This window comes from Loxodonta africana, chromosome 4, assembly GCF_030014295.1.
Source record: "Loxodonta africana isolate mLoxAfr1 chromosome 4, mLoxAfr1.hap2, whole genome shotgun sequence".
In the NCBI taxonomy this organism is placed as follows: domain Eukaryota; kingdom Metazoa; phylum Chordata; class Mammalia; order Proboscidea; family Elephantidae; genus Loxodonta; species Loxodonta africana.
Window position 1 is genome coordinate 100593762 of NC_087345.1, and position 26712 is coordinate 100620473.

The following is a 26712-nucleotide window of genomic DNA, read 5'->3' on the forward strand; positions in this document are numbered from 1 at the left end:
GGACAGCAAGGAAGGGGGGAAGCTGGTGTCCTACTCCACAGCCAGTCTTGGGGTTAGAGGAACCCTGAGAAATAGAGTAGGTGGTGACAGCTCAGAAGAGAAGAAACAGGCCGCATACCTGGCACCTGGAAGAAGAAGGAATATAGTGCACAGGGGAGTTGGCCCAGGACAGAGAAGTGGGCCTAGTTTAAAAGAGGCTTGAGGCCCATGTGGGGGCCCCTGACATTTTTTACCAGTACTTCTGAGCTCTTGTAGATCCAATTTTTAGTGGTGGAATCATTACTTGAGGAGGACTCAGAGAAGCATTGTCATTTGGATTGAAACTGAAGAGGCTCTGGGCAACTCACCAGAAGTCTAAGGGACACTCTGTTCCTAAAAGTAAGTGTTCTACACTAAGACCCTCTCAGCTTCTTCCTTCCTCTCTCTGAATTGTCTCTTCTCTTTTGATTTTGGCCATAAATTAAACGTAAGAGCTCTAATTTCTCTGTTAATCTGTTGTTTTCCTATCACTGTTTCTGAAATTCAGAGTGGAATCCATGTTTGGAAAGAACAATAGAACAGGGCATTGTTAATAGGGCAGATATTGATGGCATCACAAAATAGTTTGCTCTTTGGTAATATTAGAAAAACAGAATTAAAAGACTGTAGAACACTACTAAGAAGCAAAAGTTGCAGTAGTTGGAAGAAATAATTCTCTACAACTGACATTTTAATTAGCAGTTAAGGTAGTTTCAAGGGTAAGGCTGGAGAGTACCAAACCAAGGACTGAATAGCTGTAGCTCTGAAGGATCCAGTTTGTTAATGACTTGTTTGTGTGACCAGAAGACAGGATTTCAATCCCTTGGGTCACACTGACCTTTGAACTGATGGTATCTCAGTCTCTTAAATTTATAGCCAAGTCTAAGCCATCCTAGACATTTAAAAACCCAGAGAAGATGATTCCATCGTCTCCCTTAAAGTCTTTACAGACCATTTTTTTTTTAAGACTATCTAGTTCAAATTCTCTACGTTGCAACAGAAAACTCTTTTGGATATTTCCTTGGTAGGTCATGCTTTTCTGCAGAACGACTTTATATGCAGTGAAATGAGCTTATATTCATAAGATGTATTTCAAAATGAAATGTGACTGGACATAGCTTCAGTTCCTCAGATGATAAATTATATTATTTAAGTTTATGTTTCTGTGATTGAATTTCAGTTTTTGTACTTGGTGGCCTTCATGAGTTTAAATTTGATCTATTCAACTCTTTTTTTTCAAAATCCGGAATCTAAATAGCTAGATGGTTCAAATACCTGAAGTTTTCTACCTTGTGCTTTTGTGAGTTAAACACTGATAAATGTCCTACTAATAGAAAAAACTTAGAAAAACAAAGCTGTGGTGACAAATGATTCCCATAAGTGGCAGACTGCCTTCTTCGTCTTTATACCTGAAGTTCTTATGAGGCAGTAAGTGTCCCAAATGGAAACTTTAGGAAATTAAGAACCATCACCAGAGAAAAAACTGTGTGTGAGGATAGTAATCAGTATATAATGATTGAATTAAACTAGTATCTTATTGCCAGTTGTTCATGTATATATGGAAGAATGACTTTATTGCTTAATTCAGATAGCAGATATTTTGAAATGAAAATAATAGAGCAGTTGGTTTTAGTTTTGAGCTGTGGTCTAAATGAGAACCTATGAAATATCTGGTACATAGCAGACTTCCAGATGTAATATCTTTACCTGTGATATTTTCTCAGTGTAACTTGTAAAACAGTTGTTCCTCCGTGTCTGCAGGAGAATTGGTTCCAAGACTCCCCTCCCCCACCCCTGCAGATACCAAAACCTGAGGATGCTCAAGTCCCTTGTATAAAATGGCAAAATATTTGGGTATAACCTGCACACATCCTCCTGTGTACTTTAAATCATCTCTTGATTACTTATAATACCTAATACAACGTAAATGCTATGTAAATAGTTGTTTCATCACAGTTGAAGACTTGATGTGAAAGGTAGCCTTTCTCTTCTATGAGTTTCTTGAGCTCTTTTGGGAACACTGATACTACATGGCCATCAGCCGATGCCTATTTGCCTGTGATCTTGAGGTTCTTCAGGTCGTAGAGCTTTACATAGCTAGCCAGCCATCCCCTACTAGGCTTAAATTTCCTCCAGCTGTCTTAGACCCATTCACACTTAGCCCTCGAGGGATTGCTTTGACCACTTTGTGGCTTTTTAGGAGCCATTTTGCAGAAACCAAAGTGCACACAACACAAGTAGCAAACAAGAGGGGAGGTAAGCAATGCTCAAATGAGTTCTGGAGAGAAGCTGAGGGTCTGGGAAATGGTGGGAAGCTACAGCCTACACATCCTTTCATTTGCTTGGATTCAGCTTAGTGCTCTGCGCGTGGCAAGTTGAAGTTTTGCTTTTTGGAACTTTTTTTTTTTTTTATTAGTATTTTTGATCCACTGTTGGTTGAGTCCATGGATAAGGAACCCGTGGACATAGAGGGCCGATTATTCCTTTGGATTTCTCATAGGTGTTATTTTAGAGAAATGTGGAAAAGATTCCACATAGTGTAAAGAGCGCTAAGTATTGAAGTAGGAATCTGGTGATCTGGGTTCATATCTTATTTTAACCACTTCAACATTCAGCATTCAGCAAATGTTTACTGAACATGTTACTTTATGCAAGGTCTGAACTAAGTACTGGACATAAAATGGTGAGCAAAATAGTTACTTGTTTCTTCTGTAAGATTTTAGCTTTGTTGTCAAATTATAAACACTTTGAACAGTACCAAATTCTGTGTATGATGTACTTTTAGTAAATCTTTCCTTTATATATGAGCCAAAGAGTAGTAACTTCTCCATTAAAAAAAATCTTAAGTTTATAACTGAACTTATTATTATGATTAGGATCTGGCTGCTGGTAAAAAGAATAAATTACTTTTGCTTCTATAAGTTGGGGGTAAACTACATAGAATTCACATTCTGAAGAAACCTTAAGGAAACCAACTATTTGGTGAGAAATTTTTTCAATATTATTGTTGTATTATACTTGCTTTCTGTCTTCTAATTTGAAGTTTGATACAGAGTTGATTGTCTTAGACTCAGAGTGAGAATGGGAGAAGAAATTGAAGACGGTGTGAGTAAGTTAATTTTTCAGAAATACAGTATCCCCTGTCTCTCTGAGGATCTTCCTCAGCTACCACAGAGTTGTTCACAATAAAACTAAATAAAAACCAATAGCCATTGAGTCGATTTTGACTCCATGACAACCCCATGTATGCAGAGTAGAATTGCATTCCATAGGGTTTTCAAGGTTGTGACCTTCCAGAAACCCTGGTGGCATAACGGTTAAATGCTACGGCTGCTAACCAAAGGGTCAGCAGTTCGAATCCACCAGTTACTCCTTGGAAACTCTGTGGGGCAGTTCTACTCTGTCCTGTAGGGTCGCTATGAGTCGGAATCGACTCGGCGGCACAGGGTTTGGTTTTTTGACCTTCCAGAAGTGAATCACCAGGACTTTCTTTCAAGATGTCTCTGGGTGGGTTCATACCAACAACCTTTTGGTTAGTAGTTGACTGCTTAACCAGTTGCACCACCCAGGGACTCCCGTTGTTGTTCAGAGACTCCTTGTTATAGGAGACTACTTGTTTGTTTTTTCTTTTCTGTATATCTTGGTTTCGGAGTTCCTGGGTGGTACAGACTATTAAGTGTTTGGCTACTAAAAAAGTTTGGAGGTTCAGGGTCACCCAGAGGTACCTCGGAAAAAAGGCTTGGTGATCTGCTTCTGAAAGATGACAGCTTTGAAAACCCTGTGGAGCACAGTTCTGCTCTGCAACACATGAGTCAGAATCGACTTGATGATGACTGTTTTTGAAGGTGATTATTGTTTGCATAGTCCAGAGTGGTGGTGGTGTTAGGTGCTGTCGAGCTGGTTTTGACTCAAAGCAACCCTATAGAACAAAGTAGAACTGCCCCATAGGGTCTCCAGGGGGCAGCTGGTGGATTCAAACTGCCTACCTTTTGGTTAGCAACTGTAGCTCATAACCGTTGCCCGACCAGGGCTCCTTTGGTGCAGAAGCAGTGGTGGGTAAAACTGCTGGTACCTTAGCATGAATCAAAGCAGCTGCACGAAATTGCTGTATTCCTCGTCTTCCTCACTATTGTGCGCTCAGAGGAGACATAATGCCAGTTCCACTTAAGAATATCCTTGATTAGGCATTAAGAATTATAAATTTTATTAAATAATGTCATTTTTAACATTCTGTCTGATGAAATGGAAAGTACACATAAAGCACTTCTGCTGCATACCGGAGTGCAGTGGTTGATTCCAGGAAAAGTATTTATGCAGTTGTTTGAGTTGTGAGCAGAATTAGTTCCTTTTTTCATAGAACATCATTTTTATTTGAGGGAATGACTGACAAAACTGTGGCTATTCAGACTTGGTTATTCAGCAGAGATTTTCTCAGAAACAGAGTGAGCCTGCCACTTCAAGGAAAACAATTGTCAGTATTTGCTGCCAGTGATAAAAGCTGAACTTTCAAATGAAAATAAGAATTTTGGAAAACTTGTAAGCACTACAGTAAGCTTCAGAGTTTCCCAGTACTTTAAAGACTTTTCTAATAAGATTGGCGGTGATATTAATGAATGTGATTTCTGATATCATACCATAAAATGTGTCAGCATTTGGAACATCTGCATAACTCAGTGACCTAATATTTTCCCAGTGATCAATGGATGAAGTTGCAAAACCATACGTGAATAATTCAAAGTGCAAAACGAACCAATTGATTTTAAAGGGAACACAGTATGAAAAGTTCATTGATGATTTCCATTCTACATTGCAACTAAACTTTGGGAAAAGACTCTTTACTGTGTTTTTATGTAGTATCAAAGAAGAATATCCACAGTTATCTGAAAAGGTTATTAAAATATTCCTCCCCCCCTTTTTTTTTTCAACTACTCTCTGGAAGTCGAGATTTCTTTATATTGAACCAAAACAATATACTGCAACAGATTGAATGGCAAAGCAAATACGAGAATCCAGATAGATGTCTTCCATTCAGAAGAATGTTAAAGAGTTGCAAAAATATAAAACAATGCCACTCTTCATACTTAGTTATTTTTGTGTTTTGGAAAATAAAGATTTTTTTCACATTAAAATATTTATATTGATGCGGAATGTTCTGATTATGGTTTTAAAAAATGAATATATACTTTAAATTTTTTTCTCAGTTTTCTAATACAGTAAACATCAATAGATAAAACTCACATAAACAAAAGCTTTTTGGGGTCTTCTAACCTTAAGAGTGTAAAGAGATCTGAGGGCAGAAAGTTTATAAACTGCTGGTTTATAGTTTTATTAGCTTGAGCTTCTACACATGACATATTTACTTCAACAGGCGTTCTTTTTCTTTCCTTTCTTGCGTGAGGCCTCTAAAAACCAGTGACCTAGTTGTTAAACTCAGCAGCCTAATCTCAGTCTTCTTTCGATGTGATCCCTGCAACATTTGATGTTGCTAGCTTTTAAAAAAAAATTGAAGCTCTCCTCTGACTTCTCTTATACAACTTTTTCCTAGTTTTCCTTGTATGTCTCTTAAATCTATTTCTGCTTCCTCAAACCTGGCTTCTTGTCTGTGTTCCTTATTTTGTATGTGGCATAAACTTCTTTCTGGAACCCAAGCAAGAAACTATCATCTCAACTTTGATTCTAACTCATTGTCATCCCTCCTATCCAGTGTCCCTCAGTTGTCATATTGAGAAACACTTTGAGATTTGTATCCTCCCTTTTCTGATTTGTATAGCCATAGTTCACAGGCGCTCACCATTTCTCTGATTGGCTATTGGACAACTTGGTCTCTCTGCCTTCAGAGTGCTGTTAATGGTATCTTGGTTGTATTTCAACCATATCTGATTATGTTGGTCCCTGTAATAAAAAGAAATTTAAGTCTCCCCAGTGACTACTGAGTAAAGCTCCTGAGCGTGGTACCCAAGGCTTTAATCTATCCTTAAAGTACTTCCCTAGATTCATTTACTTCTGCTTATCCCACCAATCCTGTATCCATGCTCAAGTACCTTTATCAGGTGGTACTCCTAAAAAAAAAAAAAACCGTCCCCCTCCCGATAGCCTATTGATTGTATTTATCTATATAAATAATCACAAGAGGGTGCAGGAACTGGCAGCGTTCCTGTTACACATGAGGTAGTTGAGTCGGAGACAAGTCAACAGCAATGGACAGCAACAGAGACTCACTTCCATGTTGTAGGCCAACTGTCCAGATATTTATCTGCCCAAAAGGGCAGGGACTGTCTCCTTCACTTTGATATCTTCAGAAGCTAGCAGAGTATCTGGAATTTTGTAGGTATTTAAGATTTTTAAATTGAAGGCTTTTCAAATTTGATTATTAATATTTGATACCTGGCATTGCCTTTCTGATAATTTTCACTATATATATATATATTTTATATATTTAAAAATACTATATCAGACTATTTTGTTCATAAGTTACAGGAGTTTATTGTTTTAGCATTATTTTAGAGGACGATATTGTCTATGAATGCCTTAGCGTTTTAAGGTACAACTTTGGAAAGTCGTATGTTTCTTTTATTTTCTCATTTATAGACACGTATTTCTCACTTGTTAAGACTGTATACCACCTTAGGTAGTATAGCTAAAAATGAAAAGTATTTCTTGACTAGGGTAAACTGATGAAGTCTTGAAAGAGTACAGCATGTTATGAACTATATTGCATTCCTCAACTAAATTGTAAGTTCTCTATTGAGTGATTTTTTAAGTTAATTGACATTGAGGGCCCGTCAAAAACTAAAATATACTGTGGATCCACAATCAACACCCACGGAAGCAACAGTCAGGAAATAAAAGATGCGTTGCAGTGGGCAAATCTGCAAAAGACCTCTTTAAAGTGTAAAAAAGCAAAGATGTCACCTTGAAGACTAAGGTGCACCTCACCCAAGCCATGGTGTTTTCAGTCACCTCATATCCGTATGAAAGCTGGACAATGAATAAGGAAGACCAAAGAAGAATTGATGCCTTTGAACTATGGAGTTGGGGAAGAATGTTGAGTATACCATGGACTGTGAAAAAAACAAACAAATCTGTCTTGGAAGAAGTACAGCCAGAATGCTCCTTAGAAGCAAGGATGGCGATATTTTGTCTCACACACTTTGGACGTGTTATCAGGAGGGATCGGTCCCTGGAGAAGGATGTCATATTGGTAGAGTAGAGGATCAGTGGAAAAGAGGAAGACCCTCTATGAGATGAATTGACACAGTGGCTGCAACAGTAGGTTCAAGCATAACAATGACTATGAGGATGGTGCAGGACCAGGCAGTGTTCTGTTCTGTTGCACATAGGGTCGCTATGAGTCAGCACCTAACAACAACAACAACATAGCTTTGTGGTATTTGAGATTGTTTAATGGAAAATAGTTTAGCATTCAGATTTTGCATTTGTTTGAACTGTACTGAATTTAAAATTAAATCGGGACTAATTTAATTGTAATTAAAACAGAACTAGTTTTTGTCTTATGACTAAGAAGATAGTGTTATTTTACCTGTAGATTTGTTACTCTTAAAGATAAATCATTTATACACATTGTTGGTGCTATCGAGTTGGTTCTGACTCAGTGACCCTGCGTCTTTATGAAACACTTGCCATTTCATTGCTGGGTATAGCCTTCTCTTTCTTATTCTCTTGATATATATGTACGTATGTTTGTGTGCGTGTGTGTGTGTGGATTTTTTTTTAAAGAAATTAGTATTTTTTAAGGTGATAGTTGTTATATAATTGAGTAAGATTTCCAAAGACTAAAATTATTACTTGCCTGTGAAAAACTTGGAGCCCTGGTGGTGCAGTGGTTAAGAGCTCAGCTGCTAACCAAAAGGCTGGCAGTTTGAATCCACTGGCCACTCCTTGGAAACCCTATGGGGCAGTTCTGCTCTGTCATGTAGGGTTGCTATGAGTCTGAATCCACTCGACGGCAATGGGTTTGGGTTTTTTTGGTTTTATGAAAAGCTTACATAGGATGGTTTGGATTGTTTAATGTATATATATTTAGTAGTTAAATCATCCCAGAAACGATCTTTTGGGGAGAATAAAATGGTTTTATAGTAGGACTAAATTATCAAGTTTAATGTTTGTTCCTTAAATTATTGAACTCGTTATGTTGGCAGTGATCCTGAATATATTACTCAGTTTTTTTGTTTAATCTGTAAAACGGGTTGTTAAAAAGATTAAACTAATTCCTGTAACTAACACATAGTAAGCGCTGAATAAATGATATGTTAGGTATGTGTTTGAAGCAATACTTATAATTTATTACCACCAAATTAAGTTTTTATTTCTATTAATGGTTTTTGAAAATAGGCATTTAGTAAAAACAATGTATTTAAATTATTTAATACTGTGTATCACTTTACTGTGTTCAGAATGCTTTCATATATATCCTTCCATGTGTTCATCAAACCACCCTACACAATTAAGAAGATTGAAATACAGGTTGTTTGACTGGGTTGATGATTGTTCTTCTCACCCTGCTATCTTTGATAAAGAGGTTTATAAAATATCCTAGATTGGGTGAAAGGTTCCTTTGCTTATTCCTCTTGCCTTTAGGGTTAGCTAAAGGTCAACATACTTGGTAAAAGAGATTCAAATTCTGTGGGGTAGTACTGTGAGTCAGAATTTACTCAACGGCAAGGGGGCTACAGGGTAGGGTAGTCAAGTTTTTATTCAAGGATTTAATGAAACTAGGATTTTTAAAAATACATGTTTTCCTTAAGACTTTTTCCTTCAGAAACTAGATAACTGGGAGCTGCTAAAAATCAAACACCTGTGCTCATCCAAAGACTTCACCTACAGACTGGGAAAAAGTTTTTGGCTATGACATTTCCGATCAGCATCTGATCTCTAAAATCTGCATAATACTGTAAAAACTCAGCAACACAAAGACAAATAACCCAATTAAAAAATGAGCAAAGGATATGAACAGACACTTCACTATACAAGACGTTCGGGTAGGTAACAGATACATGAGGAAATGCTAATGATCATTAGCCATTAGAGAAATGCAAATCATAACTACCATGAGATTTCATGTCACTCCAGCAAAGCTGGCATTAATCCAAAAAACACAAAATAATAAATGTTAGGCTGTGAAGAGACTGGACCACTTACACACTGCTGGTGGGAATGTAGAAAGGTATAACCACTTTGAAAATCGATTTGGTGCTTCCTTAAAAAGCTAGAAATAGAACTACCATATGACCAACAATCCCACTCCTTCAGACATATCCTAGAGAAGTAAGAGCCTTTACTCGAACGGATATACGCATACCCATGTTTACAGCAGCACTGTTTACAATAGCAAAAAGATGGAAGCAACCAAGGTGCCCGTCAGCGGATGAATGGTTAAATAAATTATGGTATATTCACACAATGGAATACTACGCATTGATCGATAAAGAACAAGGATGAATCTGTGAAACATTTCATAACATGGAGGAATCTGGAAGGCATTATGCTGAGTGAAATTAGTTGCAAAAGGACAAATATTGTATGAGACCACTGTTATAAGAACTCAAGAAATAGTTTAAACAGAGAAGAAAATATTCTTTGATGGTTACGAAAGTGGGGAAGAAGTGGGGGAGAGGGATATGCACTAATTAGATAGTAGACAAGAACTGTCTTAGGTGAAGGGAAAGACAACACACAATACAGGCGAGGTCAGCACAACTGGACTAAATCAAAAGCAAGGAAGTTTCCTGAATAAACCAAACACTGCGAAGGCTAGTGTAACAGGGGCGGGGGTTTGGGGACCATTGTTTCCGGGGACATCTAGGTCAATTGGCATAATAAAATCTATTAAGAAAACATTCTGCATCCCACTTTGGAGAGTGGCATCTGGGGTCTTAAATGCTAGCAAGCAGCCATCTAAGATGCATCAATTGGCCTCCACCCGCCTGAAGCAAAGGAGAATGAAGAATATCAAAGATGAAAGGTAATTATGAGCCCAAGGGACAGAAAGGGCCACATAAATCAGAGACTACATCAGCCTGAGACCAGAAGAACTAGATGGTGCCTGGCTACCACCAATGACTGCCCTGACAGGGAACACAACATAGAAACCCTGATGGTGTAGGAGAGCAGTGGGATGCAGACCTCAAATTCTTGTAAAAAGACCAGACTTACTGGTCTGACTGAGACTAGAAGGACCCCAGAGGTCATAGTTCCCAGACCTGTTAGCCCAAGACAGGAACCATTCCCAAAGCCAACTCTTCAGACAGGGATTGGACTGGACTATAACATAGAAAATGATACTGGTAAAGAGTAAGCTTCTTGGATCCAAGTAGGCACATGAGATTATGTGGGCAGCTCCTGTCTGGAGTGGAGATGAGAAGGCAGAAGGGGACAGAAGCTGGCTGAATGGACACAGAAATACAGGGTGGAGAGGAGTGTGCTGTCTCATTAGGGGGAGAGCAACGAGGAGTATAATAGCAAGGTGTATATGAATTTTTGTATGAGATACTGACAATTTAAGAAATATTTATTGAATACTTAGGAAGTTTTGTTTATTGGGTCTCATGGTTGTATGACCTGATTGATACTTGTGTTTTTAAAAATTTCGTTATGTGTTCCATTCTCTAGTATTGTTCATTTTGGAAAATTAGAGAATTTCTGGGAATTTTAGAGCTGGAAAGAACCTTTTAAGAGCTCCCAGTGTGGTCATTTCCTGAGACAGGCTATTTTTTGTTACCTGTAAACCTTAATGGTAGAGGAGTGAGACAGTCTTCAGAGGGAAGATCTTTTTTTTTTTTTTTTATAGTGCTTTAGATGAAGGTTTATAGAACAAATTAGTTTCTCATTAAACAGTCAATACACATGTTGTTTCGTGACATTGGTTGCCAACTCCACAACATGTCAACACTCTCCCCTTCTTGACCTTGGGTTTCCCATTTCCAGCTTTCCTGTCCTCTCCTGCCTTTTTGTCCTTGCCCCTGGGCTGGTGTGCCCATTTAGTCTCCTTTTGTTTTATGGGCTTGTCTATTTTTTTTAATCTTTGGTTGAAGGGTGAACCAGAGGGAAGATCTAGATAGAGTTGGGGTGGAGATGTTGGTATTAAAACTTTTGAAATGGTTCGAGGCCATTGTTTATAAACCCTTCTTGTTAGGATTTTTAGCTAAGTTTGAAGGATTCTGAATTGTGTTATGGTCTTAAGAGAAATGCTAGGTATTGCTTTGAAATCTATACGGGGAGGACTTTTCTATTTGTTGGAACTCATAGCCCTAGTCCCATATCCTCTTCACAGGCAACAAAACAAACCTGGAAAATTGTGACTTGTTCAAGGTTAGTAGCTGGTCAGTGTCAGATTCATATATCTGGATTTCCGGTATATTCTTGTTACCCTAGGCCTGGTGGTCTACTTCTGAAAAATCAGCCGTTGAAAACCCTATGGAGTACAATTTTATTCTGATATACAGGGAGTTGCCATGATTTGGAGTCAGTTCAATGGCAACCTTTTTTTTTTTCTTATTACTGTGGTATGGTAGCATTTAAGTTTGCTAGCAAGAAAATTCTTAAGGATTTCTTTGTGTAATTTTCATTACACCTAGATCTAGTGCTGTGTGTCTTACTAACTTTTAATATTAAACAACTGCTTATAAATAATGTAAAAACATATTGAAATCCGGGCTAGCAGCATGATGAATGAAGAACAAAATGTCAGTTGTTTTCTGTGTTAACAGATGTTTTTGAGGTACAAATGTTAAACTTCATTTAGATATGTTTTAAAGCAACATTTGTTATGCTGTATACCCTGACTTCTTTGATATTATTTCTTAGAAGAAAAATCCCAGTAAATATTATTTCCTTCTCTTATTTGTAGTATAAATACTAAGAATCACTAATAGTATAATTTAATAGCCAATTTGGTTATATGTATGTGTGTATGAATAACTTGGTGTATGGTAAAAAGCTTGTATAGCCACTGATAATTTCTAGACGTATGCATTAAACCCCTTCATCTTTGCTTGTTTCGTAGTCTAATCAGGGTTTTTTTCCCCCATAATATCATGCTGTACTTTTACAGAGTCTGTCTAGGGACAATCAGCCTACAACAGCACAAGTAGATGGAATTTGACTCCAGAGAGGTAGCTGTTTAAGAGGTAAAGCTTTAGATGCATTTGCAGGTGCAAAGCACAGTTGTTTTGGTCTTCTTTCATCTTTTTCCATCCCTTTTTGCTGTTTATCTTTTGTCCCTCTATCCCCACAGTCTCATTAATATTCAGACCTAGCCTACCTTGTAAATTCCTTCATTTTCTTTATTCCACCAGCAGTTGATCCTTTACTAGAAAATCTTTTATGTTGTATATAAATGTGATAAAAGTAATTGTTTGAAGTGTGAATGTAAACAACCTGGTCATGAGGGGTAGAGTTTTATTTTTCTTATTAAGATAATAACTCTCTTTTTGATGTTAGAAGTATTACATGTTCATTGAAAATACTAAAGTATAAGGAAGAAAATAGGAACACCCATCATCGTGACATCTTTCCAGTTAGAGCTACATCTAAAACATTGTTGTGTTTCTATTTAGTCTTTTATGTGTGTATATTTACATTTTAAAGTGGAACTTGATGTCTTCCATTGGGACAGTGGGAGAAAAGAGGAAACTTTTTAGTTAAGAAAGTTTTCTTGACTCTACTTGATCACTTTTAAACAAATAATTTCTTTTATAAGGGTCAGCAGAAAGCTGGTTCCTATGAGGTAGAGGTTAAAGACATCCCAAATGTTCAAGTTTTCCAAGCTACTATACCACTCTATTATCATTAATAACTACTCCCTTTCCTCTCAGCACCCTCTCTTCCATTTTTGGGTTCCCTAATTGACCACAGCGGTTCACAGAACTGACATATGAACCGTATAAAGGAAATGGCTCATGTGGTTGTGGAGGGTGACAAGTCCCGAGTTCATGGGTCAGGCGTAGGCTTCTCCTGACCCATGTGTCTGCAGGAGCTGATGAACCCAAACTGGCAGTTCAGAGGACAGGCTGCTGGCTCACAAGGCTGTGGAAGCTGGTGAATCAGGTCACATGATAGGCCGCTAGCCCAAGGGGCTGTGGAGGCTAGCAAATCCCAGAATTGATGGGTCAGACAGCAGACCTCTGGGGAGGTCAGTTAATCAAGAACCAGATGTGGGATCCAGATGTAGAGAGAGAGAACCTTGCCAGGATACACACATATATCTTAGATACAGGAGACAACCCAGGGAAGGGCTTAACTTACATCTTAGATACAGGAAACACCCCAGGGAAGGGGGTAACTTTAGTAAGGCTTGAGTCATGCCTACCTGTAAGACTGTGACCCAAGACACAATTTACACCAATCCTGTCTCATCAACAGACAGAGGTCAGTATCCACAACATATAAAATGGAGGACAGCTACACAACACTGGGAATCATGGCCTAGCCAAGTTGACACATAATCCCAACCATCACAGGTTCTGTATACCTTATTTGCATAGTCCCACTCAGCCACTGTGTGTGAGTAACAAAGACCATGGCTAGAAGGGCCATGTTAAATAATTCCTTGAACTGCAACTTTTAACCTTGCTTTGGTCATCTTGGCTGAAAAATTTTCACAAACACTGGTCTTAGGGAATGCTCTTTGGAAAAAAGGAAGTAGAGACAGTTTGGTAAATACTGCAATCATGACCTTCTCCTGGAATTTAATAAATTAAAGACTCTGAGAAGCCATCCACTAAAACAGCTTGCTAGCTTTATTCACCATAGCAGTACTCAATTTTACTTGACCTTTGTTGTTGTTAGGTGCCGTCAAGTCAGTTCCGACTCATAGTGACCCTGTGTAACTACAGAATGAAACACTGCCCAGTCCTGTGCCATCCTCACAACTGTTGCCGTGTTTGAGCCCATCATTAAAGCCACTGTGTCAATCCATCTCCTTGAGCATGTTCCCCCTTTTTTGCTGATCGTCTGCTTTACCAAGCATGATGTCCTTTTCCAGGGACTGATTCCTCCTGATAACATATCCAAAGTATGTGAGCCAAAGTCTCACCATTCTTGCTTCTAATGAGTATTCTGGCTGTACTTCTTCCAAGACAGATTTGTTCATTCTTTTGGCAGTACATGGTATATTCGATATTCTTCGCCAATACCATAATTCAAAGGCGTCAATTCTTCTTTTGTCTTCCTTACTCATTGTCCAGCTTTCACGTACGTATGAGGTGATTGAAAACACTATGGATTGAGTGAGGTGCACCTTAGTCTTTAAGGTGAAGTCTTTGCTTTTTAACACTTTAAAGAGGTCTTTTGCAGCAGATTTGCCCAAGGCAGTGTGTTGTTTGATTTCTTGATTGCTGTTTCCATGGACATTGATTTTGAGTTCACATAAAATGAAATCCTTGACAACTTCAACCTTTTCTCCATTTATCTTGATGTTGGTCTGGTTGTAAGGGTTTTTTTTTTTTTTTATGTTGAGGTGTAATCCATTATGAAGGCTGTGGTCTTTGATCTTCATCAGTAAGTGCTTTAACTCCTTGTCACTTTCAGCAAGCAAGGTTGTGTCATCTGCATATCGCAGGTTGTTAATAGCGTCTTCTTTTAACTGTGATGCTGAGTTGTTCTTCACATAGTCCAACTTCTAGGCTTATTTGCTCAGCATACAGATTGAATAAGTATCTTGAAAGGATACCGCCCTGACCTATACCTTTCTTGGCTTTAAACCATCCAGTATCTCCTCGTTCTGTTCGAATGACTGCTTCTTGGTATAAATACAGGTTCCTCCTGAGCACAATTAAGTGTTCTGGAATTCCCATTCTTCCCAATGTTATCCATAATTTGTTGTGATCCACACAGTTGAATGCCTTTGCATAGTCAGTAAAACACGGATAAACATCTTTCTGGCATTCTCTGCTTTCAGCCAGGATCCATCTGACATCAGCAATGATATCCCTTGTTCCACATCCTCTTCTGAATCCAGCTTGAATTTCTGGCAGTTCCCTGTTGAAACATTGCTGCAAATTTTTTTTTCAGCAAAATTTTACTTGCTTGTGATATTAATGATATTGTTCAATAATTTCTGCATTTAGTTGGATCACCTTTCTTGGGAATAGGCATAAATATGGATCTCTTTTAGTCGATTGGCCAGGTAGCTGTCTTCCAAATTTCTTGCCATAGACGAGTGAATGCTTCCACTGCAGCATCCGTTTGTTGAAACATCTAAATTGGTATTCCTTCAGTTCCTGAACCCTTGTTTTTCACCAGTGCCTCCCCTGCAGCATGAACCTCTTTCAGTACCATTAGTTCTTGATCATATGCTACCTCCCGAAAAAGGTCATAGATCGACCAATTCTTTTTAGTACAGTAACTCCATGTATTCCTTCCATCTTGATTTGGAAACCTTTTTTTCCTGCTGTTATACTATAGAACACTTTGGGAAATATTGGCTGCCAGTAAGAGCAAACAGGTAGGCACCATTTTTGTCCCACTTCACTTCAATAAAAAAAAATTTTTTTTTTCACTTCAATAAGATTACCTATGTTCTTCTATATTTTATCGATTGGGATTTCTTAACATTTATTTCATAAAGGTGTTCTATTACCAAATTTTTTCTTTGAAAGTCATTGCCCTCCTCCATCTGTTTGGTCTTCTACCACTCAAGTTGTTCTATTTAACACAGGCTGGATTGTGTTTGGACTTCTTAGCCTTTCATTCAAAGAAAGAGTTAATAATGATTTATATATGGTAGTGGGGAGAGCTTTCTCTCTTGAAGAGCCTTTTCTTTGTCTTTCCTTGCCTGAATCCTTTCTCCCCTCACGCCCACACCTCCATCTTCTCTAGAAACTTTTGTTAGACATTTTTGCCTTTTTTTTTTTTTGAATAACAATAGTATGTCTTATTGTTTTGAATTTTAAAAAATAGACATGAACCGTAGGCCTTTTTTTTGCTGTTGCTCTTTTTTTAAGACCAAGCCTGGTAAGGCTGAGAGTTAGACAGTGACTGATTAGATGAACAATAAGAAGTACAATTTACAGATGGAAAATATATTGAATTCATAATGTCACCAAATTGTGATTTCTGATGAATTTTAATAAGATTATTTCACTCTCTTATGAAATGTGATCATCACATTTGGTCAGTGTTCCTTTGTTGCCAATTTTCCATAAACGTAATGTCCCTGAATACATGACATTTTTCTATAACATTTCTTGGATAATTTACAATGTAATTGTAATCTTGCCATTGTCAACTTGTATAGAACTTCATTGTATATTTGTAGTTTAATGCAGGAAAGTATATCTAGTTTTATTTTTATAGCTACATATTCATTTTTCATTATTGTATGTATTACGTATCATTATGGAAAGCAAAAATGCAAAGAACTTCAATTTTTAAGAGTTCCCTGCAATTACGTAGTGTAGTAGTTAAAAGCTTGGATGCTGGGGCATGACTGCTTGGGCTTAAATATTTGTTTTGCCACCTACTGGCTGTGTATTCTATGAACCTCTTTTTTTTATTTGTAAAATGAAGATAATGATACCTTATAGGATATTGGGAAGATTAAATGAGAGAACCTGCTTAAAGTACTTGGCGCACTGTCTGGCATATAATAAGTCCTCAAAATGTGTTAGCTAGATTGCAGGGGCTAATAACGCACTCAGTAGTTAATTAACCTCACCTCTTAAAAAGATCAACAGAGAAATCATGTAGAAAGTGGTCAAAACCCAATGTAGCTAAAAGACTTCGTTTGTGTGTGGAAAATGCTAATGGCCAAGAATCAGAAAACCTGGTTTTGCAATCCAAGAGAAGTACTTTCTCTGGAGTCCTTGTTTTCGTATCCATAAACTGAAGGGAGAGAAAATAAAAAAACAAAAACAAAATGTGTTAGCTAAAACAATAAGGCAGTGTTGTTGTGTGCCGTCGAGTTGATTCCGACTCATATTGACTCCATGTGAGGGAGTAGAACTGCCCCATAGGGTTTCCGAAGCTGTAATCTTTATGGGTGCAGGTAGCAAGGTCTTTTCTCCTGCGGAGCCTATGGGAGGGTTTGAACAGTCAACCTTTTGGTTAGTAACCAAGTGCTTAACCACTGTGCCACCAGGGATCCTTAGCAAATATACTAGTGGTGATATAATAATATATATCCATAGGGGTATGACAACCCCTGTTGTTAAATGTGCGGGTTCTAGTGGGGTAACTGACAAAACCGGAGCATAAGAATAAATGATTTATACTGAAAAATAACATTTTCCACAAAGTGCTTCAGGGATACTTTTCATTCTGTCTCCCTTCCTCTTTTTTTCCTCGTTTCTCATCTGTAGTATTCCCACATCCACCTAATAGCCTGATATGGACTGTCTTGTAAACATTTGGGCCTTAGCAGTAAAAGTTTTAACATCTGGGAAGTTCTCTTAAGAATTGAAAAGTTAAATGCAGCATTTTTTATTTGCCATAGTGGAAGAGTAAATCTGTTTTCAAGGTTGGGATTGTCAGCGTGCATACAGTCTGTTTGAGGCCACTGGGCTCTGTTGCATATTATGCTGTTTTTCCTGCCCTTTGCTCTGCCTTCCTCCCAACACCATAGCTTCTTTTTTGTTCTTTATGATTGCTCAAGCATCGTCTCTTTCAAGAAACATTTCCTTATCCCAAAAAAAAAAAAATACTCTTAAAGTGTTCTATGCAAAATACTGTTATTATATTTATACAGTGTATTGAAAATATTTGTTTCTCCTTTGGTGAACTGTAATCTCCCTGTAGGCAGGACCATCGATGCTGGAAACGCAGTTTATTTCAAATCCTTACCTTGCCACTTACAGCCATACAACCATAGGGCTTTATAGTGAGGATTGAATGTGATAAATGATATAAAGAATTTAATGTAGTGCATGGTGCATAACAGGAGCCCTGGTGGTGCAGTGATTAAAGTGCTCAGCTGCTAACCAAAAGGTCAGTTTCAAACCCACCAGCTGCTCCTTGGGAGAAAGATGTGCAGTCTGCTTCCATAAAGATTTACAGCTCTGGAAACCGTATGGGCCGGCTCTTCTCTGTCCTGTAGGGTTGCCATGAGTCAGAATTGACTCGATGGCAGGGGATTTGGTTTGGTGGGTTATCACACATAAGAGTTCAATAAATGTTAGTTAATAATACTGATAATGATAATTGTAATAATAATAAAAATTCTCAGTGCCTGTCACTGTGTCTTGCATAGGTACTGATAATGTATTACTGAAACACAAAGCCCTCAATCATTTGTCTGATTCTACTTCTTTGCTGTAATCTGTTGTCCACTTCCTGCTGTTTAAAGACATTTCATATAATTTCATTTCATGATCCTGTGGGTTAGATGAGATATGCTTAATTATGCCCATTTTACTTGATAAGAAATTTTAAGTCCACCTAAGTTAAGTTTTTTTGGGTTTTAAGTTACCTGTGTGCTCAACTTTTTCAGCAATGTTTAAATTGTTTTTCTGCCCTTAGAGATGAACAGTTGAAATCACAGTTGATAGAATTTCATCCTGTTTTATCTCATGCCTAATTGTTGAATGAATTTTAGCTAGAGGCAGAAAGACTGTTGAGTGGAAGCCACTGTAAATAGGCTAAGCAGGAGACAGTACAGTAGTGGGCTGAGCAAGGGTACTGCTAGTATTGAGAGAGAAATGAATGGATTATAGGTACATTTAGGAGAAAATTTATAGGACTTAATGATTGGTTTGTTTTGTGGTTGTATGAAATGAGAAGTTGTGTTGTGCTATTGTTTTTGTTAGGTGCTGTGAGTTGATTTTCGACTCGTAGAAACCCCCAGGACAGAGTAGAACTGTCTTGTAGGGTTTTCTAGGCTGTAATCTATGGGAGCAGATCACCAGATCTTTCTCCAGCAGAGTGGCTAGGTGGGTTTGAACCGCCAGCCTTTCAGTTAGCAGCTGAGCACTTAGCCTTTGCCACCAGGGCTCCTTAAGTTGGATTGGAGAGAGGAAGAAATTGAGGATGAATCCCAGGATTCTGGCTTAATTAAGCAGCTGGGTGAATGAATGGTGGTACTTCTCACTAGGTAGCAAATAGGAGGAAGGATGGGCTTTGGGGAAGGTGATAGTTCACTTTTAGATTTGTTGAATTTCAGGTCCTTGTGGAAAGTCTGTGAGGGGAGATCTATTAGGCAGTTGGATAGGTGGGGCTAAAACTTAGGAAACAGCAGGGCTATAAGTACATATTTGGTATAGTCATCAGCATAGATGATTCAGTTGAAGCCGTGGGAGTGAGTAAAATAGGTTAGGGAGAAAATATACTGCATAGCACGAGAAAAGAGATCTTAGGACGGAACCTTGAGAGAGACATCATTATTTTCTATGGTGGTAAAAGAAGAGGAAAAAAATGGAGGTAAAAAAGTCAGTAGGGAGTAAGAAGCCCAGGAGAGTGTAATGTTACAGGAACAGGGAAGAGAATGTTTCCAGAAGGAGTGGGTGTGGTCAGCAATGTCAGATGGCCTTTACTTTCGTTAAACAGAATCTTAATTTTCCTTCCAGGTAAATTAAATAATATTTGTTTTAACAGGTGTGGCATTGAAATTCATATTTTAAATTGTAAGAAGATAATAAGACTCACAGTGCTTATACTAAGCTTTTCATAATAGCAGCAATATATCTGAATTATATCTGTAGGTTAAATAAAGGAGGTTAGTATTGGTAGGTAGAAAGATGAGTAAAATATGTTGGTAACTAGCTTTGTTTCTCAAGGAAAAATGCTATAATTATCTAGTAATGTCTATCATCATTAAGCCTGTACTTTTAAAGGTGGTTCTTGATTGTAACTATAGAATTTAACAGTTAATTAAAAAAAAGTATTGGGTGCATCTTGTTATTAAGAATTTTTTAAGGGGTGAGTAAATGTACAGTAATTTTGAAGACTCTTGAAAAGTTGCAGAGTTAGTTGTGGGGAAGCATGTATAGTTTGAAGAAGCTATCTCCCATTTTTCGGAGGAGTGAATAGCACCCTACTGATCAGCTAACCAAGCAAATCATAGCACTTAATATAAAACTGTGTTTTTTCCATAAAGGGATAGTTACTGGTGTTTGATGTGATTTATGACGCTTAAAGATTCAGGTTTGATGAATGCCGAGTAATAAACTAATTGCAGGTTGTATTAAAGAATAACAGGGAGAGTTAATTCAGGTATGTGGTCGGGGAGACTTCTCGGGAACGGGGGAAAAAAAAAAGTTGCCATCGAGTAGATTCCGACTCATAGCAACCCTATGGGACAGAGTAGAACTGCCGCATAGAATTTCCAAGGAGCAGCTGGTGGATTTTAACCACTGTGCAACCAGGGCTTTACTTCTCTGAGGGGATGGCATTTAAGCCAAAAGCTGAAAGACGAGAAGGAGGTGTTCGTGAAAGAGTTCCAGTTAACAGCAAGCTTAGAGTTTGTTGTTGTTTTTCAATAGGAAAGAGTTTGTTTTACACTGAGGAAAGACTAGCCTGATGTGAGTTATGGGGTGAGTGGGATCAGATGAGTCTGGAGAAGTGGGCAAATGCCAGATCACATTTTATTTAGTCATAAATGATGTGGCATTTAGATTTTATTCTAAATGTAAAGGGTAGCTGTTTAATAGGTTTTAATATGAAAGTGCTACTTTGAGGCTATGAAGAGAATGGATTAGCAGAAGGCAAGAGTGGAAATAGAATGGTTGGGAGGCTATTCCTTTAGGTGAAGGATAATAGGTGCTTTAATATTTTGAGATTGATTAAAAGAGAATGAGTTTGTACCTTACTGTCATCAGTATCTTCATGTATGTTTCCATGACAAAGATCATTAATATGTATGCAGTTAAGACTTTTGCTCGTGTGGCATTTTATTACTTATAAGCTCTTTGTTCACTTTTAAGTGATTTTGAAATTATTTTAAAATGGGATGATTAACACAGAGCATGGTGAAATGTATTAGACGCATTGCTATTTAAAAGTTACTTATTAATTGAAAATAAAAAATGAGTAAGTTTTCCTTCAGAGGAAGGAAAATGAAATATTTAGAGCCACTTTTTTCTTCAGGTGTTATAGTAACTGGGAAACCCTGGTGGTGTAGTGGCTAGGTGCTACAGCTGTTAACAAAGAGGTCGGCAGCTTGAATCCGCCAGGCGCTCCTTGGAAACTCTATGGGGCAGTTCTGCTCAGTCCTATAGGGTCGCTATGAGTCGGAATCAACTCGATGGCAGTGGGTTTTTGGTTATAGTAACTTTATCACTGTTGACTTGACAATATTGTTGTTAGGTGTCATTGAGTCAGTTATGATTTAGAGAGATTCTGTGTATAACAGAATGAAACACTGCCTGGTCCTGTGCCATCCTCACAATCACTGCTATGTTGGAGCCCATTGTTGCAGGCACTGTGTCTGTCCATCTCATTGAGGGTCTTCCTCTTTTTTGCTGACCCTTTACCTTACCAAGCCTGATGGCTTTCTCCAGGCACTGGTTCCTCCTGATAACATGTCCAAAGTACGTAAGATGAAGTCTCACCATCCTCCCTTCTAAGGAGCTTTCTGGGTGTACTTATTCCAAGACAGATTTATTCATTCTTCTGGCATATTTAATATTCTTCACCATTGTTTTATAAAATCAGTTTTACACACAAAATGTGCACTTATATTAGAGATGGTTATTCAGCATTGATTTGAAAACTAATGCAGGACTTCAGAATCTGAACAGATTAGTTTTAACATTATAATCAGAAAAGATGAGAAAAAGGACATAATTACAAGGTTAAGGTTAAAAAACCCAAAGGTTAGACTCCCTTATTTTGTTGACATAATTGTTGGGTTTAAGAACATTGTTAGCTGTTATTTTTGTGTGTTAACTTGAATAATAAGTATAGGGGACCGGCATGTGATGCTCCTGACATTCTGGGCTAGGATCAGGAAAATATTTTCTTGAACTAGAAACTATTGAGTAGATGACATCAACTCTATATAGAAGCATACCATTTTAAGATATGGTTTATAAATGTGGTGCTTGATTACAAGATTAAGGCATGTGTCAGATCAAATTAGGAAGATCAAAATATTGTTGAAGATCAATTAATGTGAGTAAGACATCTTTAGGAAGAATGACTAGAACATAAAATGGTGTAAAAGAAAAACTGCACCGGAAAACTGCTCAAGATTTCAACACTGGGCAATTGGTCAGTGTTTAGTATAGTACAAGAGGTGGTAGATGCTATTTAGCAGACACTAGAATAGTGCTAGGAGTCCTGGTGGTGCAGCAGTTAAGAGATAGGCTGCTAACCTAAAGTTCGATGGTTCGAACCCACCAGCCACTCCACAAAGAATTATGTGGCAGTCTGCTTCCCTAAAGATTTATAGCCTTGGAAACCTTGTAGGGCAGTTCTACTCTGTTCTGTAGGGTCACTATGAGTTGGAATTGACTGAGCAGTAATGGATTTGATTTGGTTTAGAATGGTACTTTACTCTGGGGTTGGAGTAATTTAGGCTACTTCATCTGTAAATCAGCTACATCTTAACACCATCCAGTTTTTAAAAAGTAGTTTGTAGACCCAGCAACCAGTTTCCAGGGGTACTGCATGCTTAGAATGCATGACTGGTAACTCCTGAAGTGATACGGTGTCCAGATATGTTCATACTGGGAGAGGAATGCCCTGGATGGGGGCATCTGATTTATTAATCAGTTTGATGAGTTTGGTTGGTATAATTCAGTTTTCGAGTCTTAACCTGCTTTAGCTTTATCTAGGTTGAATTTTCGGATCTAAAAACCAAGGACCAAATTCAGAACTGGCCCCCACCCATTAAGGTACTACTTTCCTGCGAGTTCCTTTTTAGGCAGCTAATCGGCATACACTTTACCACTTTTAGTTGAATACTAATTACTTTGTAATGCTGTCTGTATTAGTTATCTATTGTTGTGTAACAGATAATCCCCAAATTTAGTGAATGAAAACAAACATTATCTTATATTCCTGTGAGTAATCCAGGAGCAGCTTAACTGGGTGGTTCTGGCTCAGGGTCTCACAAGCCTGCAATGAAGGGGTCAGCTGGAGCTGTAGTCATTTCAAGGCCCAACTGTGGGAATCCACTTGCAGCTCACTCATGTGGTTTTCAGCAGGCCTTAGAACACCTGCTTCCAAGTTACTCATGTGGCAGACCTCATGCCCTTGCTGCTTGTTAGCCAGATGCATCAGGTTCTTGCCATGAGGGCCTTTCCACAGGGCTGCTTACACCATGGCAGCTTGCTTCCCCCAGTGTACAGGATCTGAGAGAGAGAAAGAGTATGCATGAGAGAGAGAGCCCTTAAAACAGAAACCACAGTCTTTTTATAATCTAATTTTAGAAATGTTCTCCCATTGTTGTTAGCTTGTCGAGTTGGCCCTTGACTCATGGTGACCCCACATACAACAGAATGAAACACTGCCAGGTCCTATGTCATCCCCATGTTTGGTTGCAGATCAGACTGTTGTGATCCATAGTTTTCATTGGCTGATATTTGAAAGTAGATTGCCAGGTCTTTTTCTAGCCTTTCTTAGTCTGGAAGCTCTGCTGAAACCTGTTCAGCATCACAGCAACATGCAAGCCTCCACTGACAGATGGGTGGTAGCCATGCATGAGGTGCACTGGTCAGGAATCGAACCCAGGTCTCCTGCATGGAAGATGAGAATTTTACCACTGAACCACCAGTGCCCATGCTGCCTCATTTCTTCTGCCAAATTCTGTGCCTTAGTGGGAAACCAGCCCACACTCAGGGGAAGGGATTACCAAGGATATGAATACCAGAAGGTGGGGATCACTGGTGGCCATCTTAGAGGCTGCCTACAACACTATCCTTTAGAAAAAATGGCTTAAAACTTTTTGTGGTGGTTGTTGCAGAATTCTTTCTTCAAAAGGAGGCTTATTTTGTGGAAACCCAAAATATAAATAGATGAATGGGGAGCTGTTTTGATTAAAGCCAGGGGTTGTAGGGAACTAGGGCCCACCTCGGTACTCTTCCTCTTTCAGCATTTCAGAACAACTTGAATATTAGTGGAGCCCTGGTGGCACAGTGGTTAAGAGCTCCAGCTGGTAACCAAAAGGTCAGCAGTTTGAATTTATCAGCTGCTTCTTGGAAACCCTATGGAGCAATTCTGCTCTGTCCTACAGGGTCGCTATGAGTCGGAATGGACTCCATGGCAACGGGTTTGGTTTTTGGTTTGGTGAATATTAGTGTCTTAACCATCAAATGTTAGTCATGAACATGAATATATACTGTTGTTCTCATATTTTCATTTTAGAATTTGTCAGTGTTTAGTCCTAAAATTCTAGATTTAAAAGTGGGGCATTGGGACTTGGAAAACAATCATGTGAATGTTTCTGGCAACTTTTTAAGTCCAAGCAGCTTCCTTATCTAAAGTAAATCTAATGTAATGGCCAGTTTTTTAGTAGCATTCACAGATATAATTTATATGCCAAAAAAACCCATTGCCATCAAGTCAATTCCAGCTCATTCTGACCCTAGAGGACACGGTAGGATTGCCTTGTAGGGTTTCCAAAGCTGTAATCTTTACGGAAGTAGACTGCCACGTGTTTCTCCCATAGAGCGGCTAGTGGGTTTGAACTGCTGACCTTCAGTTCACAGCCAAGTGCTTTAATGACTGTGCTACCAGGACTCCTTATAATTTATATATTGGTGTGATGTTGGTACTGGCTTACTTACTAACTACTGTCTGGAATGTTTTGTTAACTATGGCCCAGTCATATATAGTTTTAAAGAACTTGTAAGTGTATAGTGATGTTTCTATTTTAATTTTTATATTAACATGTTCTTGTAGCTCTTCTATGATGAAAACCGTGATTCCGGATATTAACATAAATTACTAGCTTTATCTTACCATATAAAGACTATAGTTTCAAAATGAATAGTACATTATTAATACAAACGAATCTCTGAGAGAAGTTTAGAATTTCCTGATAGTTCTTTTATTCCTCAGACTACAGCTCACTAAAAATGTGCAGTCAATTGAGAAAAATCCCATTTCTGGATGGTTATATTAACAGTTTGATACATGGTTAGATTCTAGGCACTGTTTCTAAGTGCTTTACTTATATTAACTTACTTAATCTTTACAACTGCCCGGTGAAGTAAGTTCTCTTGACCCCTGTTTTACAGATGAGTATAGTTTGTGCCATCTTGATCTTAGATTAATACCCAAACTAGAGGGTGGTGGTGGAAATGAAAGTTAGATACCACGTTTTTTTGTGAGTAGTCTTTTCATAAATTCAAATTGATTTTATAGAGTAGATTTTTATTAGTGTGACTTGATTTGGCTCTTTTTGTGGATTAGCATTATAATTAGGATTATAATTATTTGTGTTCACACAGGATATTTTGAGTAGAGCATCCTAATACGGAATTTCTTTTCTAAGCTGTCCTGATAAAATCCACCTTAGTTGTGAACTCGTAGCTTTCCATACTAGTCTCTAAGTGACCCTTTGGGTATCTTAAAATATTTTCAAGACATTTTAATTCTTGATTCTAGCAAAATGCACTTGATTCTTTTTGTTGTTGTTGTGGGAAATGTACACAGCAGAACATACACCACTTCAACGATTTCTACATGTACAGTTAAATGATACTGAATTATATTCGATTTGTGCAACCATTCTGAGAATATTTTGTGACTTTTGCCTTTTTCTGACTCCTCCGTTAACATAAACTCACTGCCCCCCAAATTTTCTATCTGATCTTTTGAGTTACTATTGTTAGTTTGATTCCATATAGATAATTCTTAAAAGAGCACAGTGTTCAAGGCAGACATTCTTTACAGTTAAGCTAAACTACTGTTTGGTTTTAAAAAGACTTCAGGGGTATTTTTGGTTTTAGGTTAAAAGATTATCTCAGGGCAGTAGTTTCAGGGGTTCATCTAGTCTTCATGGCTCCAGAAAGTCTGAATTACATGAGAATTAGAAATTCTGTTCTGTGTTTTTCCCCTTGTGATCAGAATTCTATAGAATCATTGATCAAAATGTTCAGTAATGGTAGCCAGGCACCATCTAGTTGTTCGGGTCTCATGGCAAAGGAGGCAGTAGCTGATGGAGGCAATTAGCCATACTTCTTTTCTTCCTCGTTTTCCCCATTTGATTCCATTTTAAGTTTGTAAGATCTGAACCCAAATGGACAGTGCATTTGCTACAAATAAAAATTGGAGATTATTATTTAGCTTTTAATGATATCTTTTATACTAGTTTATAGCATTAGAGTAAAATATTTGGATTATTGCTTCTGTGCCGGTTTTTATCAATATAAACATGTACTTACTATTCAGTCAATAAAAGTTAATTTGGAATCTGTAAATGACCCCTTTTTGGTACTTATTTATGTATTAGAATTACAGATGGAGGTCTGTGGAGTACCTCTGTTTGAATGAAGGGTAATTTAAAACACTAAAGCATTTATTAAGTAGGAATCTAGCACATGGATGCTGTCAAACTTTACAAAATAAAAATATTACCTCGTAACATGATTGAAATGTAAGATTCTCGTTGAATTACATTTGCAGTTGATTTTTGTTAAATAATGGTTTTATAGTCCTTTTAATCATATTTACTCCTAAAACAAAGAAATAGCTATATACTTTTTTAATTTGTTTCCATAGAACGAAGAGCCAGGAAACCATAGTTTCTTGAAGGTAGAGGATGATTGTTGAGCAGCATAATGGTAAAGGGAGAGG

At 37.9% G+C, this 26712-nt stretch overlaps 1 protein-coding gene across 3 annotated transcripts in view; it reads left to right on the forward strand.

Moving 5' to 3' along the window:
• YAF2 (YY1 associated factor 2) overlaps positions 1-26712 on the forward strand; it is a 129554-nt gene that overhangs the window by 2321 nt on the left and 100521 nt on the right. The window contains exon 3 of one of the 3 annotated variants that reach the window (XR_010321869.1): positions 1-378. The exons of 1 other annotated variant lie outside the window; for it this stretch is intronic. The gene's annotated coding sequence lies outside the window, so the exon portion shown is untranslated. Of the gene's footprint in view, position 26712 lies in introns of all 3 variants that reach the window. One more of the 3 variants, XR_010321868.1, reaches the window with a different exon arrangement.